Source organism: Pinus tabuliformis, chromosome 1_2, assembly GCF_031772625.1.
Source record: "Pinus tabuliformis cultivar Carrire ecotype Pingquan chromosome 1_2, CPIR1, whole genome shotgun sequence".
Taxonomy (NCBI): Eukaryota; Viridiplantae; Streptophyta; class Pinopsida; order Pinales; family Pinaceae; genus Pinus; species Pinus tabuliformis.
Window position 1 is genome coordinate 1,238,934,720 of NC_142298.1, and position 17,696 is coordinate 1,238,952,415.

The following is a 17,696-nucleotide window of genomic DNA, read 5'->3' on the forward strand; positions in this document are numbered from 1 at the left end:
GAAGCAGTAAGTGAAGAGAATGATATACAATGTCAGATCACTCAAATGATTCACCTACAACAGACACGAGACGAGGTATTTTAGAACACCTCTAAGCTCCATGAAAAGATAAAGAAAATCTATTACCAGAAAACAAAAGAAGATTACTTCAAAATTAGAGATGTGGTACTCCGCTGGGATGCCAGAAACGAGGACAAGGGTAAGCATGGTAAATTTTAAAATTTGTGGAAAAGCCTTTATAAGATTTCATCTTTCCAAGGGAAAAATGCTTTCATTCTAGATGAGATGAATGGAGAACCATTCTTAGGAGGTCCAGTCAATGGTAGGCTCCTTAAGCACTATCTCTTCTGAAATATGCTTCTAAAAAATTTCCCGGTTTCATTGTAAATAACAATTTAACTTTCTGTAAGTGTGAAGTAGAGAATCACTGGAGTTCGGAGCCTGAAGTGAAGGCCATGGAGCTTCACTAATTTTCTTCCATTTTCAAAGTTCATTCGTCAGTTAAGTAAGTCTGTATTGAGTCATTTTTCAGTTGATTTCAAGTCATTTTCAAGTCAGTTTGTGTTATTTGAGTTGTCAACATTCAGTCATGCATTTCAGTTTACGTTTTTGACCATATTGGCCCACATGGTTAGGAATTTGGTCTACGGTGTTCTTGACACCTCCAAGGAGCTTCCATCCCCAAGAAGACCGATGTTAGTTTCAGTATTTTCATACTTCCATCAGTGATCAAAACTCCTCTTTTCATATCCATATTAAGGTCTCGCTCTAAATTTTTTGTCATTCCACCTAGGTCCTCATTCAAAAATTTACTCACTGATGTTAGCCCTAGTAAAAATACCTCACTATCCCTCAAAAATCAATACTTGCTGGCCCACCTTCATGTCTTACTGGGCATACATCAATCATAAAAGCTTATTTCATCATGTCTTTATGTCAGTTAAGTCAACATGGAGTCTAGTCATTCAAGGTCCCATTAGGTCACTAGGTTTCATTTTTCAAGGTTCAATAATACTCCATTTCATCTCATAAGGTCAACAAAAGTGTGAGAGTGATTGAAATAATATTTCTTTCTCATCTGAAAAATATTTTTTAGTATGTAAAAATGGATTTTGAAAGTTGTAATTTTGGTTTCAAAGTATGATTTTCATACCAAAGTGTAACTTCATTCAAAAAAGAGATGTAATTTATTTTTATTTTTATGTAATTTTATGTTCACTGTATGTAATAATTATTGTTCCTAAGTTGTCAACTCAAAATCTATATGACAACTCCATCAAAGAAAAGTCAAATGTAAAGAGTTCCAAACTCCAGCATCATCGATCTGAAAGGAAGAAAATCAAAGTGCAAACGGTAATTAGCAAAGTTTTCAAAGGTGAATTGAAACATTAGAAAGTCGGTTTTAAAATAAAAAATAAAATTCGTTCAAGTATAAGAGCCTTCATAGCATCAAATTCAACTTCATTCATCTCCTACCATCATTGAGCGAACTCCAAGAGAGAATTTTTCAAGTTCCTGGGCGAAATTGCAAAAAACAGAGCAAGCACTGCACGTTTTCCAAAGCGAGGGCGCACTTGCTTTTGGTGCTGCGCCCCTTCGAAAGAGAGGGATCACTTGCTTTTTGCATTGCACACCTGCCAAAGAGAGGGCGTGGTTTCTTCTAGCACTACACGCCTGCCAAAGAGAGGGCGCACTTGCTTGTGGCGTTGCTCACTTTCCCAAGAAAGCCAAAAACGCTTCCAGACTTTGCCAAATTGCCTCCAAAGCTTCAACAACATTTTCTTCAACCTAAAGCACGTGACTGACAGTTAAATATAACATTCTTCTTCCTCCTACAGTCATTCCTTATGGTATTTTGAAAGTTTCATTAAAGATTTCGTGTTTTACTCATTTCAAACCCTAGTTTCTCCCTCAAATCACCATTGCACTCTCAATTTCCAAATTGCATTCCCCTACACTTTTATACCCTTCCCTCATTACAATTCCGTTTCCCTAAACCCTTTATACCAATACCCGAAGCCCTAGGTGCTACAACTACCTAGGCTCCAAACCTCTAAATAATTTCCCCATCCTAAATATCATCATATTACTACTCCCTGTTCCCTCCCCCATTTCATAAATCCCTAACACCATCTCCCACCATTTCCCTTTCCCATTATTTATTCCTAAAAACCACATTCTACCAACATTAGACCTCCCTAGGGGTTTGAAATTAAGACACAATGGCAGAAGAAGAAAACAGACCATACAGTGAGGGAGAAGAAACAAAGGTGAAGAGACCACACAAAGGGGGGAGAATACTCAGATTTGAGCCAACAAATATCAGGGAACTCTTGGCATCTCCTATGGCTATGACATGTTTCAAAAATGTTGGTTGTTATGATTTTTGTGAGAAAATTCAAAAAGTCCAACACCATGCCAAGTTGACCAGACTTTTCATATCCAACCTCCATGACAACCAAGTTACTCTAGCTAGTTTCACTTTTACTATATCCACTGCCATTATATCAGCTACCACTAGGATCCCAAATGTTGGGGAGAAAGGGTTCAAAAAAAGTGAATTGGCGGAACATTACTATGAGCCTTTCATAAAACCAAGGCACAAGAATGAGAAAAAGAGGTTTTTTCCTTTTTCTTACCTCCTGGACAAATATGCCCTAATGATGAAGATTATCATGAAATACCTTTCATGCAAAGGTAGTTTTTCTAGACTTTATGCCTATCACATCCATCTCTTAATGCATTTCACTAGGGAAAAGATACTCAACATACCCTACTACCTTTTCTGGAGCATTAATAAGATGGTGTTGACTTTGTGGGGCTTGACCTAGGTTTAACATTAGTTAGCCAAAAAAATCCCTACACTACTAGCCCTTTTAGCATCAGCTCGTGGAGAGCAGACCAAAGTCTCACCCGAAGCAGTATGGGGGGATGCTGGAACCACGTTTCCATTTATGCCTATCACATTCGGATCTTACTACATTTCACTAGCGTAAATATGCTCAACATACCCTACTACCTTTTCCAGAGCATTGATAAGATGGCATTTATTGTCTAGAAAAGAGACTATGAACATTGAATGAGAAGTCTTTTCCATCATTCCCTCATCAAAAAGATAGTGCTATACAATCTCAAAGAACTAAAAATTGCATGGAGTACCTTCATAGCCAATCACATATTCACTGATCCATATCTTCAGAATGTTCAAAATGTGCCTTCATCATATCATCCTTCCACATCCATTCCTCCATCTCAGCCCACAGATCATGCATCATCATCAGATCAGTCTCCTTCACCATCACCATTTCATGAGCACATTGAGTCACCTAGCAGAGATGACATCGATGAGCCAGAGCAGACTAAGCAGGTTGAGGTCATCAAGCCTAAAAGGGCAGATTTGGGCACATTTTCACATACTTATCAGAGAGGTCATAGGCAGGTTTTTTCCCCACAGATTGTTGGAGCGACCTTGCCTTCTTCACCAACAAATCAGGTAGAAAAAGGGAAAGAAACGATGACAGAAGCAGAGGTTCAGGCAGAGATCAAACATGAGGACGTGGACCTCCATGAGACAGAGCATGATTTTGAACTTGTCGACCTAGATGAGCATGATGAAAATGAGGACACTATCATTGTCATCAAGGAAAAGGATTCACTCATTAGGGAGCTCCAGACCAACTTAGAGAGGTCCAAATATATTATTTCATATTATGAGCAAGAAAACCAGCAGCTTCAAGCCAAACATGATGCCATGGAGATTCAACTCATTAAGGAAAAAATATAAGAAATGAAAGCTAAAGCATTGCTTGATGAATGCTATGATAGGTTTGGTGAACCTGAGCAAGAAATAAAAAGCATACCTAGGACTAGAGGGCTGAAAAGAGCTCTAGAACTAGAAAGACAAAAGGAGGTTGAGCTTGCAAATTAGCTCACATGGAATGAATAGTTTGCTATCATGATTAATGAGAACCGGTAGCATTGGATTGACAAGGTAAAACAACATTTAGACAAGCTCCTAGACAAGGCCAATCAAGAAAATTAAATTCAGAGAAAGATGGCAAAACATTATGCCAAAAGAGAAAGAAATGCAAGGGCAAAACTCAAGGCAACAAATGCAAAGATTGAAACCCTGACTCACCAAGAAAAGAAAAAAAAAACTTGATATACTTGTAGAGGCTTCACTCCAAGCCTACCCACACCACCATCAGTCACTTCACCAATTTTGAATCATTTTGGCTCATTTTCTTCAAGTTTTGTCTTTTTATGTGTGTTCCTAGACAGTGCTATATCAGCAACATGGTCAAACGCGTAGCGCCACTTTTTTGAGCTACGTTCTGAGCAAATGATGACAACAAATGGATGCCAAATGACCAATACATATAAGAAACCCACTTTTCCATCCTTATTTTGAAAAACTAACAAGTAAAAAGAGAAAAAAAAAGAAGAAGCAAAAAATCATGTTTTTGCCTCAATTTTGGCTTAGGTGCTACGCACTGAGAAATCTTGGGAGAATGAATTTTTGAGGGGTCAAAGCAACTTTATTTTGAAAAATGGGGCATATTCAGAAAGTAGACTTGAAGTTATTTCCAACAATCCAGCTTGAACCTAATTTGGATAGCTACAAGTAAGTCAAAATTATCCTTCAACAGGGAGGGCGCACTTGACACTGTGAGGGCGCACTTGGCAGAAAAATGATGCACTTGACCATTTGTTGATATTTTTGAATTTTCACATTAATTTGACTTTCATCTTAGAAAATAATGTTTTCACCTATGTACTTGAGGATGGTAAATGTAATAATGATGTGGACAAGTTACCTAGGGGTAGATTCATCATGTGAAATTTATCATCAAGTCAAATGAATAAGTTTCAATGTAATTAGGGAGGAGTCACTTAGAGCTCCCTATACTCTAGGTATCAGTTCAGATTTTTGTGGATCTCTTCCTCAACTCAGGGATTCGACCCCTGAAGATGAGAGAAGGTTGTTTTGATGTCTATATCATTCCCTTCTTCACTCTTGGAAGAGTTTGGACTCAGTTGGATGTTGTTAGATTGACCAAAGACACTATTGTATCAGAATTTGGCTAGTTTTAATTTATGAGTTGCAACTATTTCTTTGGGATACATGTGGTATGAATGTTTAGCATTGTTTCTTCTATGTTATCAATTGTATGACAATTTTGTAAATTCATAAAACATTTCATGTATGTTATATGATAATTTTCAAGTTGATAGGAAAAATACATGTTTGCTCATGCTCTGTTTTGGGAAAGTTATCATAATTTGTGCATTTTTTCTCTTTATTTTAGGAAGAATACATCTCTCATCATCTTCCCAACTCCTCTCCTCAATCAATCTTAAACCATCTCACCAGATAACCTTTTAATTGTTAAGCCTTCTGCCTATCTTGCCCCTTTGAATGTCTGCAATCATATCTTAGTTTCCCTGACCTAGCTTCTTTGACCTAATCCTCATCCAACAACCCCATAAAATCAAATCAAAACAACCTATGCACTTTATACCTAGCCTAAAACCCTAATCCATACAACCCTCTTAGCGATGATTCTTTGGAGACAACCCTCTCTAACTTGGTAGGGCTAGCTACTAAGTCAAAAGGTTGGTATGTGGTTACCTCAGCTGGACTCTTCCTCAGCCTTGGAGATTCAGAGGAGTGATAACATAATGTAAAAAGACTGAGAAGTGATCTAATATTAGGAAATTAAGCCAAGTTTTATGCTCCATTATTCATGCATTTGATTACTTTGTGATCTAATCTTTTAGACGAGGCATGAGTTGGTTGGTAGGGCCTGCCAGTCCAACTCATTTCCCTTCCTATCTGTTCATTTGCTCATATAGGTTTTGGATCTTCTCTTTTTTTATATGTTTTGATGCTTGATGTGCTAATTCATAGTATTTATCTCATATTTGGAGGATTGTGGCATGTTATCAGAGATAGAGGCAAGGCTTTATTTTATGAGCTTTAAATGGCCATAACTTTCGTTCTGGGAGTCAGATTTTGATGAAATCTATATCGACAAAAATTTCTCAATGAGCTAAACATGATGGCGATTCTTATTCTATGTTTTGGTGAATATGAGAAAAGATAATTTTTTTGACCCCATTTCCATGATGAGACTATGGATGTCAAGTTAAAGGAAAGTAATGCCTTCCACTAATCTGGTTTAAAGGAAAGGAGGTGAGAGGGAGAAGTACAAACAACTTCTAATGAAAATATCAAGGAGTGAGTAATCGAAATAGTGAACCCTAAACTAAAGGGAAATTTGCGCATAGATACAGGGCCCTTCCTAATCAGATCATATTCTTTCACACCGAAGGATTGGTGAGTTCCTACAAAAACAAAAGGTTAGAATGTATTGGGGCTCTCCTTCAGCGATCAGTTTCACCTATGTAAGTACAAATCCAAGTTTGAAATAGAGAAAGGAAATATAAAATCAAATTGCAAATGACCATAAAGTTAACACACACAGTTTTCTGAGAGGGAAGTCATAAAATATGGTTTTTCTATAGTTGGAGACATATATTGAGTTATATAATTCCTTAACTTTGTGAACATGTTGCATACTACATTGAAAACACATCACACTAGATATAATATAGAGAGTCAAAAAGAAGAAGGAAATATAGAAGAATTAGAAGGAAGTATGGAGGAATTATTGATTAGTTCCATGGAAGAGAATAAGAAACTTAGAAAGAAAAATGAAAAGTTATCTCAAGAAAACAAACCTCTCAAAACCAAGAAGGAAGAAGCTAAAATAATAGAAGTATTAAGGAATAAAATAAAGGAAAAGGAAAAAATTTGTGAAAAATTGGTTGTTGGAGTTGTATCACTAAAAGGGGAGCTCAACAAAGCCAAATTTTTTTTGAAGAGTACCCAGACCTTGGATGTCATTCTCAGCTCTCAAATACCACTATATGATATATTTGGAATTGGTTATGTTAAGTTTGTGGTATGTTCTATGCTAGAGAAATTTATTTCAATTTTAGTTAACTCAATATCTTTTCCTAATCAGCAATCACATCGGCATTTAAAGTAAACTGCAGATAGAACATAAATATAAATCACAGAAGACAAGCCAAGACAAGAGGACACAAGATGTGGCGCTAGCTAGGGACAAACCCCACAATGTGGGGAAACCCTTGATCAATTCTTCTTCTCTAAGGTGACTCCTTCACCTATCATAGTGCTGCCTCTCTTTCATTTGCTGCACATTATCTTGTGACACCTTGTTGTATTGTCACATGTGTTGAACCTTGATGACTGTGCTGCTCTCATCTTCATATTGCTCATCATGCTGCATCTTCCAAGGTCTTATTCATCATCAAGCTGCCCATGCTCATGATCTCATTCATAATTATGCTGCCCATGATCATGTTTATCATTATGCTGCCTATGATCTCATTTATCATGATGCATCATCATGATCTCGTTTATCATCATGCTGCCCATGATCTCATTTTAATGCTGCTATAGGATTGCATAGATCCTCTTGCCACAGGAATACGTTGATGATACATGTGTCAAGGATTTCCTCATCGAATCTTTATCTCATCATAGAGGCATCGCAAGACAATAATAAAACTCATGCCTTTGTTGCGACTATGACTTCATGTATTGACCCAATTCATAGATCATAGCTGCGTCCTTATCCTATTGAATATGACTGCACCTAATACGTCTCCTTTGCCTACGAAGTGTCTCCTTTGCCTGTGCATAACACTTGTCTCCATGACTGCATAGAAGGTGACTTCATTACAATGTGTAAATGTCCTATTACAACGTGTAAATATCTTCTTTTACTGCTGCTAAGTATCTATACAACAACGTGTAAATGTCTCTATTGTTGTGTATACATATCGCCATTACTGCATATATGTATCTCCATTACTAGAATATATATATATATATCCATTGCCTGTGTGAATATATATATATATATCTATAGATATATATATATATTCACGCAGGCAATGGATGGCAATGGATATATATATATATATATATATATATATATATATATATATATATATATATCTATATATATATATATATACATATATATATATATATACATATATATATATATATATATATATATATCTATATATATATATATACATATATATATATATATATATATATATATATATATATATATATATATATATATATATATAGATATATATATCTATATCTATATATATATATATATATATATAGATATATATATATATATATATATATATATATATAGATATCTTCATTGCCTTGACCCAGTACCTCTGCGGCTTCATACCTTGGTTCTGGCTTCATGCCTTGACCCAATAACTCTGCGGCTACTCTTTATGACAGCGTATAAGTGCCTACGGCTACCCTGTAAAGCGCCTCATGAACAGTGTTAAGATGTTACGATGACTACGTTGAACTACATGTAATTGTCTCCATGACCAACATGTAACTAGGTCTTCATATCTGCGTTGGAATTAGTCTTCATGACTATGTTGGATATCATTTGCAACTAGGGCATCCAACGTATTCTTTAGTGTTTCTCCAAAGACCCAAGACGTGGAGAGGAGATCACATTAAGAGTGTATGTGTATTCCAAAATGACTTCAAGTCCTCTATATTTATACTGAAACGTAGAGGATGAATAGACATGACCTTTGGGCTTCTTGAGCCTACATAAGTTGCTTGCTAACTTGACAAAGTCTTATAACAAAAATTAATTCATAACTCCAAGAATACTCATCAGAATCGGATGATCTTTAGATCAATCCTACACCTCTCGATAATAGGGATCCAATAAAAATATCAGCTGCCATAAATAAGATGACCCACATGGAGTTTGGCCCTAGTTGCCAATTTTAACACTCCCTCTCAACTAGGGAGAACTCCATCTGCTAATCTATATGTCTGGCTATACTATCTCTGCCATCAGTGCCCCACATTCCTTTGCTCAGCTCTACTTGACTCTGCTCAGCTCTACTAGCTCTGCTCTGCTCTGCACAGATCTGTTGGCTCTGCTCTCCTCTGCTCATCTCTGATGGCTCTACTCTGCTTTGCTTAGCTCTGCTGGCTCTGCTCTACTCTACCGAACTCTACTCAGCTCTGTTGGCTCTGCTTTTCTCTGCCCAACTCTGCTCAGCTCTATTGGCTCTGCTCTGCTCTGCTTTACTATGCTCAACTTAGCTCTGCTGAACCATGAAGAAGAAGAATTGATCGAGAATATGTCATACCATTCTCCACTGACCCAAAGTCAGTCTCAGAGTGTGTACCACTAGTCCCAGACCAGTTCTCAACCAACCTGAAGTCAGTGTCATAGTAGGTACAACTCCTACCTCTAGTCCTAGACCAGTTCTCAACCAACCTGAAGTCAGTGTCATAGTAGGTACAAGTCCTACCTCTAGTCCTAGACCAGTACTCTACTGACTCGAAGTGAATCTCAGAGTATGTACCACTGGTTGTAGACCAGTCCTCAACCAACCCAAAGTCAATGTCATAGTAGGTACAACTCCTACCACTGGTCCCAGACCAGTACTCTACTGACTTGAAGTCAGTCTCAGAGTATATACCACTGGTCCCAAACCAATCCTCAACCGACCCAAAGTCAGTGTCGTAGTAGGTACAAGTCATACCACTGGTCCCAGACCAGTATCATTGATCCGAGATCAATGAAGGTCATCCTAGCATAGGGAGTACGTAGATACAACGATGCGTCCATCGATACTACTATGGTCCCTATCCTCATTTCCCTGCTCATTGATCAGATGAGAGTCACTTCCCATGAGTCCCAGACTACATGGGTAGGATGCCTCGACAGGAGAACTAATCAATCCTCTCCACAAGAGAGCGAATCATCTTGTCCCACAAGAGAGCAAATCATCTTGTCCACAATTTCCATGGAGAACACATCATCCAGGCCTCACAGGAGAACTAATCATCCTGCTACACAATCGTCATAGAGAACACATCATCCAGACCTCACAAGAGAACTAATCATCCTGCTACATAATCGTCATGGAGAACACATCATCCAGACGTCACAGGAGAACTAATCATCCTGCTACACAATCGTCATGGAGAACACATCATCCAGACCTCACAGGAGAACTAATCATCCTGCTACACAATCGTCATGGAGAACACATCATCTAAAACTTAAAGGAGAACTAATCATCTTGCTACATAATCCCCACGGGGTGTCACAGGGAAATTTTTTATTCTTTTACCCTATACACGTACACCACCAGGGGATGGTGAGTCACCCTGTGGTCGTATGTTGCTCCAGTAAGAACTGCAAGCCCCCAAAGCTCCCAGAGCTCAATGTATGCAACATGCAGGACCCTTTTACAAGGGTCTCTCGACGACTCCGAGTCATTTGGGAAAATCACAAATTTAATCTTTCCCTGGGGCTTTGACAAAGTGTAGTGATCTGTACATCATCTCAATGCGATGGATCCTCCTTTCTCATCGACTTACCATATCCCAGATAACACAGTATCTGATGTCTATCTGATGGAGCAATCATCAAATACGGGATTCCTCAATAATTGAATCCCACCTCTGGTTGTCACAAAGAATCACAATGGTATTCATCATGTGTACAAACAGCTCACTGAAGATCTTCCACAACCAAGTAGCTTGATACGAGATCATACTCGTAGTTATGTATTTGGTCTTGGTGGTGCTTTTAACAACCGACTTCTGCTTCCTGCTTATCCATGATATTGAAGCAAAACCCAAAGAAAACCAACACTGAGAAGTGCTCTAGTGATTCTCCACACTGCCTTCCCACTCAGCATTCGAATAATCATGCAGTTTCATATTTCTGGTAGTGTATCTCAATCCATGAGAGATTGTGCCCTGAAGACATCTCAGAATATTCTTGGCACCAATCCAGTGAGGCTTAACCAAATATGAGCTCCCCGTGCTAACTGCAAAACATATGTTCAGACGGAAGTTCACCAAGAACATCAACGCGAATGAGTTTATGAAACTCAGAGGCATTTCCCAAATCTGGTTCGACATCACTACCATATAACTTCTGAAAGTTAAGATCCTCATGGTAGTCACAAGCTTGCAGTTCACTATTCGAGATCTGGAATCCAACTACCTCTTACTTTTGCAAATGATAGGGTCTACACCTACTAGAAGTAGGTCATCCTCATGAACTGCTGGTATGAGAGGTCTATCATCCACAACCTTCAGATTGTTTGGATCCATTTCACTCTTAGTGAATCTTAGCTTTATTAGACAGTTATTGATCCTCTCATACTATGTTGTTAGGTAGCAGAAGCCCCGCGTAACGATTTTGGGGCTTAAAGCCCGCAATTTTGGGTAAAGGTATGGTAAAGGCTCCGCGAGATGCACAAAGCGCAAATGGTAATGAGTCAAGTAAAAGGGTTGTCCTCCCAAAGATAATGTAAAATAATTCAGCCCGCCCATGGTCCGCGGACCATGGAAATGTATAAATAGAGCAAGGCTTTAGAGTTAGGAGTTAGTTTTTGATATGTACTTTTGGATCTGGAATGTAATGGGTTTTTGAAGAAAGAAGTCTTGAAGTGTCTATAAGTCTGAGTCGAGGGTGTTGGTTGGTAGATCGAGGCTCTGCAACTATGTGTGCAGAGGCCTGGAAGAGTTCGCAACTGTGTGTGTGGACCCCTGCAGCTGAGTGCGTAGGACAGATCTGGTTGTATTAGCGAAAGAATTGAATAAAGATAAGTTTGTTCTGAAGTATTGTGTTGAATCTGAATTATTACGGATCTAGTTAATTTATGGATGGTATATCTATTTGATATGCACGCTTATGTTTACATATTGAATTTATGAAAATATATATCTTTTCTGGTTGTGCGAACTAGTTATCTCTGTCAAATGTTTGCTTAAAGACCGTATGAAGTAGATCTGATCTGTAACAAACTCAGTAATAATAAATATTAAGGAATTTCCCTGTTCCGGATCTACAAAGAAGCAGAGCGGCGAGAGGCCACAGAACGGTGTGCGAACCTTCCATACCACATTAAACATCCCTAGGGTACGGAAACCTGGTTCCAGCACCCTCCCCTGCTACCTCGGGTGAGACCTCAGTTCGTGCTCCACGGGCTATTGCCGAAAGGGCCAGTAGCTGTGGGATTTGTTTGGCTAAATAACTCTTCCAAACCTAGGTCAGGCCCATATAAGCCAATAAATGGTTCCGTTGCCAGGACCGAGATCTGCTTAAGGGATTTTTTATGTCAGAACATTGGAATCCTACAAAGAAAGAGCTTGAAGATTGGCTAGATCAGAAGCTTCACGAGTTCGTGGTTCAAGAAAACAGAAATTCAAGGATATCAGAAGAACATTGGTTGGATCGTTACATATACACAGACATTCACGAGATCTTATTCGTGTGATTCTCAATGGAGTTGAATGAGTGGATTGTGAGGTTAGCTAATAGCGTAGGAAGGTGCAAATTAGATCAACCTATTGTGTGGACTCTAGAATTGGTGCGTAGGTTAGAGGCATCTAAAGACAAAATCGCACACGCAGTATATTACTGGCTTGATCGGGTAATAGGAGGGTTTATCACTAATTTCGTGATAGACACAACTGTGAGTTATAGTGAAGCAGAAAGGTGCTTTCTCCAAGGACCGTGGGGTAATTATATCAAATCATTGAATACTTGGATTAAGATGTTGTTGTGTGAAAAACAGATTATGCGCGTTTATTGATGTTTGGCATAACGTAGAGCGGAAGAGGCTACTGAGGAACAAAATGATTAGAGAACAGCCCTCTGATTTCCATTTCACGTGAAAGTAAGGAAGAACTCATAGGGTTCTCGCCGAGAAGCGTAGTCCGGTTGATTGGGCAATGCATTCCGTTGGTACCACCACCGACCATGCCATCACCTACTTCACCAACATCAAATCCATATTCACGGACTCCACCTTCGCCTCCACCACCATCGAGGGTTGGGATGGCGAGCGCAGTCAAGTTGATGGTATTTAAGGGTGTAGGAAATGAGGAACCATGCTAGTTCTGGTTTGTGGTAAGGGCTGTATGGGAAGCCCAAGGCATAATGGATGATAACATCAAAAAGGCTACTCTGGTTAGAGCGCTGTAAGACTGAGCATTGACGTGGTATATAAAGTACTCAAGCGATCATCCGAATGTGAGAATAACGACGATCCAAGACGCATTGAACAAGGAATTTGGTTGGCGAAAATCAAAGACATAGTTGATCATTGGGTTCATGGAGGTCGCAATGTTACCTGGAAAAACCCCATGGGACCTGGATTAGAGATTGAAAATCATAATCCGCAAGGCTAACATGAAATTGACAAATTCGTAGCACTGTGTATGGTTTGTGGTGTCTTTGACACAACATCTGAGGATGGCACTATCACAACAAAAGATCTCAACCTAGGCTGAAGCATTAGAGACAACGATGAGGTTGCATGAAACTCCAATCTTGGATATGGGGTTGGGAGTTCAGAAAATCCACGCGCAAATACAAAACCTATGCTTGGAGATGTGAAGTTTGAAGCAAGGACAGGAACCTCGGTTAGAAGTATGTGAAGAGGTGTGGTGTATCAAATGTAAGGGCCAGGGGCACGATAAGGATCATTGTCCGGTCTTTGCGAACTATATGATGGCGGGGGGGCCAATACCATTGCGACCAGAGGTTCAGGTAGGGCCAAGCGTGGTGCCCACACTCTGGTGTGCGATATGTCAGGTGGGCGGAAATCATGCCATGGACAACTGTCATCTATTATAAAACCTGAGACAACCCCCCCTAGCAGTTATTCTGCAACTTTTGTAGGACAGTTGGCCACGATGAAAGAAATTGTCGAATTTATGAGTTATTGATGGATCGAATGCCAGCTTACAGGATGCATATGGAGGCACGTGGGCAAGATCCCATTGCAGCAATAGCACAGGGCGGATTCCAAGGACACGAATGGGGACGAGGGGGAATGGGACCTAGACGCAGACGGGGACAATTAATCTGCTCTAATTGTGGAGGACTAGGGCATTATGCACGTGATTGCACAAACCCTACTAGAGCCTGTTGCCTGAATTGTTACAAGTTTGATCACAATGCAGTTGATTTCCCCATGCTAATTGCTCAGATGAGTGAAAAAGGGGTGCTTATGGCTACGCCCACTCACAACATTCAAATGATGAAGGTTGAGTCGCGCAAGGAAGACCCTAATGTAAACATGAGACTCAAAAGTGGTGCAAGTATAGGAGAAGATAAGGGGAAGCAACTAGAGGAGGATGCATGGGTTCGTAAGGCCCCTGCAAAGCAACCAAAATTTGATTTAGAGCGCGTGAAGTAAACTTTTTTGGAAGCCAAGAAGAACTTCGCAGAAGCTTCTATGTTGGGTAGCAAGGAGCGAACGGAGCCGGAAAAGGACACTTCTATGCTAACTACGTTCTTGGAAACTTGCATGAAGCTACTAAGGGATACTAATGCGGTGAAGGGATTGCAAGAGTTGATAACCAGGTGCGCAGGATCGGATGAACCTCAAATGGTCCGGAAGCTAGGCAAGCACGTGTTGCGCACTAGAAGGGAAATGCAATTAACTGGCTAGATGTGGGACTATGAGATGGATCAGGTTGTTCTGGACATAGGGTCGGATGCAAATGTACTACCTAAACAGACATGGGAGCACATGGGCATGCCTGCACTACAATGGTCTCCTATCCAATTATGGATGGTGAATCAATAGAAAATCTTTCCAATGGGAAGATTGCAAGGAGTTATAGTAGATATTGACGGTGTAAGTACACAAACCAATTTTGAGGTCATAGAAATTATGGATGACGGTAACCCATATCCCACATTTTTAGGAATAGACTAGGCAACAGATATGAATGGAGTCATTAACCTAAAGAAACGAAAAATGATCTTCGAGAAAAACTTTCTCTGCGTGGTGGTTCCGTTGGACCCAGCCAAAGGGGCGCGTTATACCGAACTAGTGCACAACGAGGGCAGTGATGATGAATTGGACGGTATCTACCAGATCACAAGACAGGATCAGGACCGAGTGAATCCTACAGCGGACGGAATAATCTCATGGGACCTTGATAGTTCTTGGACCTCGGACTCAGATGAAGAGATTGAGCGATGGCAGAATCGTTTGCATGAGGTAACAACACTAAACTATAACAGGATGATTAGGGAGTGACCTGCTGATGAGAATGCCATGAAGGAGGAGGAGCCAGTCGACCCATGTGAACCAATGAATCTGAAGGATGGACCCACGAAGACACCATGCGTGACAATTGTTCACAGATGGAATACATGCCCAAGGATTCGGCACAGATGTCAGAGGCAGGTGCGTGTACGGGTTAGAGGGAAATCCAGTTCGCCAGTGGTCCGCGATAAAGTCAGGAGGGGAACAGGGGGGAGCACGCTTAGCGTCCATTCGAGAAAGTGACCTACTGGGAAGTTGTAGATACCACGGGTGCGTTGGGCCTATAATAGAAGAAAGGCACAGATGAGAGTGTCAATAATTAAACATAGGGAAGCCTAGAACAAGTGGGGTAGGAGCAGGCCTCATGAAGTTAAAGCACTATGGGCACGGCTAAGAAAGAAAACCATGCTAGTCAGAGAGGGAATCAACAAGCTGAGAAGTAGCGACACCCACGGAGGCCATGCGGGTCTACACCTAAGGGAAGAAAGCCATAAAGGGCTTTCTTCCACCTGCATATGTGAGATTCCTAATTATCAATCTCAGATCCCTCGGGTTCTTCCAGACCTGTGGACCTACTATATGAGGGGAAAGGTCCCCTTGTAAGATTTTCCTTCGGTACATCTCAGACATGTACTTTCATGCTCCTTTTGAATTCAGGCATCCTTGTCATCATCTGACTCACAGATGTTCAGTGCTATGTGACAATGGACATGGTCCCCAATGAACTTCCTATAATTTGGTACAACCCTGAGCTCAAAAACATCTTCGAAAATTCTATTTCCAAAAATTTACCTTGTTTTCTTTGAAGAGTCAACCATTTCCTTGATGACCTACATTCCCAGTCATTCCTTTGATCATTGAAGATGTCCCTGGAATGATTGTTATCTTCATCAAGAGATGTGTCTCTGCCATTCGAACACTCCTTCGCATAATGGCCGAACTTATTGCAACCAATGCATCCGCCTTTCCTTCCACCCTTAGATCTGAACTTCCCAATGAAGTGATCTTTAGATGGGTCATCAGAAACTTCTGCTACGCCATTCTGATAATATGCTTTGCTTCAACTTCACCCTTTGTGAACTTAGAAGAGAGATGTGGAACCCATTGATCCTTTTGTCTTTTCCCTATTGTCTTTGGTGATTTCTCTTTCACTCTTGCTTGGGAATTATCTTCACCTTAGCTCTGATCCCATGTTAAGTTTGTGGTATGTTCTATGCTACAACAATTTATTTCAATTTTAGTTAACTCAATATCTTTTCCCGATCAACAATCACATCAGCATTTGAAGTAAACTACAGATAGAACATAAATACAAATCACAGAAGACAAGCCAAGACAGGAGGACACAAGATGTGGCGCTAGCCAGGGACAAACCCCACAATGTGGGGAAACCCTTGATCAATTCTTCTTCTATGTTCTTCATAGTTCAGTAGAGAAAATGAGAGAGATAGTACATTTACAATAGAAGTCAACATTTTGACTTTTGATATCTGCAGAGATCAGTTGAAGACATATTGCTTCAACTAATTCTCTAAGGTGACTCCTTCACCTATCATAGTGTTGCCTCTCATTCATTTGCTGCACATTACCATGTGACACCTTGCTATACTGTGACATGTGTTGAACCTTGATGAATGAGTTTCTCTCATCTTCATGCTGCCTCTTCCATGGTCTTATTCATCATCAAGCTGCCCATGCTCGTGATCTCATTCATCATTATGCTGCCGATGATCACGTTTATCATTATGCTACCCATGATCTCATTTATCATCATGCATCATTATGCTGCTCATGATCTCATTTCAATGCTAATGTAGGATTTCATAGATCCTCTTTCCACAGGAATACGTTGATGATACATGTGCCAAGGATTTCCTCATCAAATTCTTATCTCTTCATAGAGTCATAGAAAGACAATAATATAACTCATGCCTTTTTTGCGGCTATGACTTCATGTATTGACCCAATTCATAGATCATAGCTGCATCCTTATCCTACTGAATATGACTGCACCTAATAAGTATCCTTTGCCTGCGAAGTGTCTCCTTTGCATGTGTATAAGACTTGTCTCCATGAATGCATAGAAGGTGACTTCATTACAGCTTGTAAATGTCCTATTACAACGTGTAAATATCTTCTCTTACTATTGCTAAGCATCTATATTACAGTGTGTAAATGTCTCTATTGTTGTGTATACATATTGCCATTACTGAGTATATGTATCTCCATTACTAGCATATGCATATATTTCCATTGCCTACATGTATATATATATATATATATATATATATATATATATATATATATATATAGAGAGAGAGAGAGAGAGAGAGAGAGAGATATCTTCATTGCCTTGACCCAATACCTTTGCAGCTACCCTTTATGACAATGTATAAGTGCCTGCGGCTACCCTGTCTAAGTGCCTCATGAACAGCGTTAAGATGTTACCATGGCTACGTTGAACTGCATGTAACTATCTCCATGACCAGCGTGTA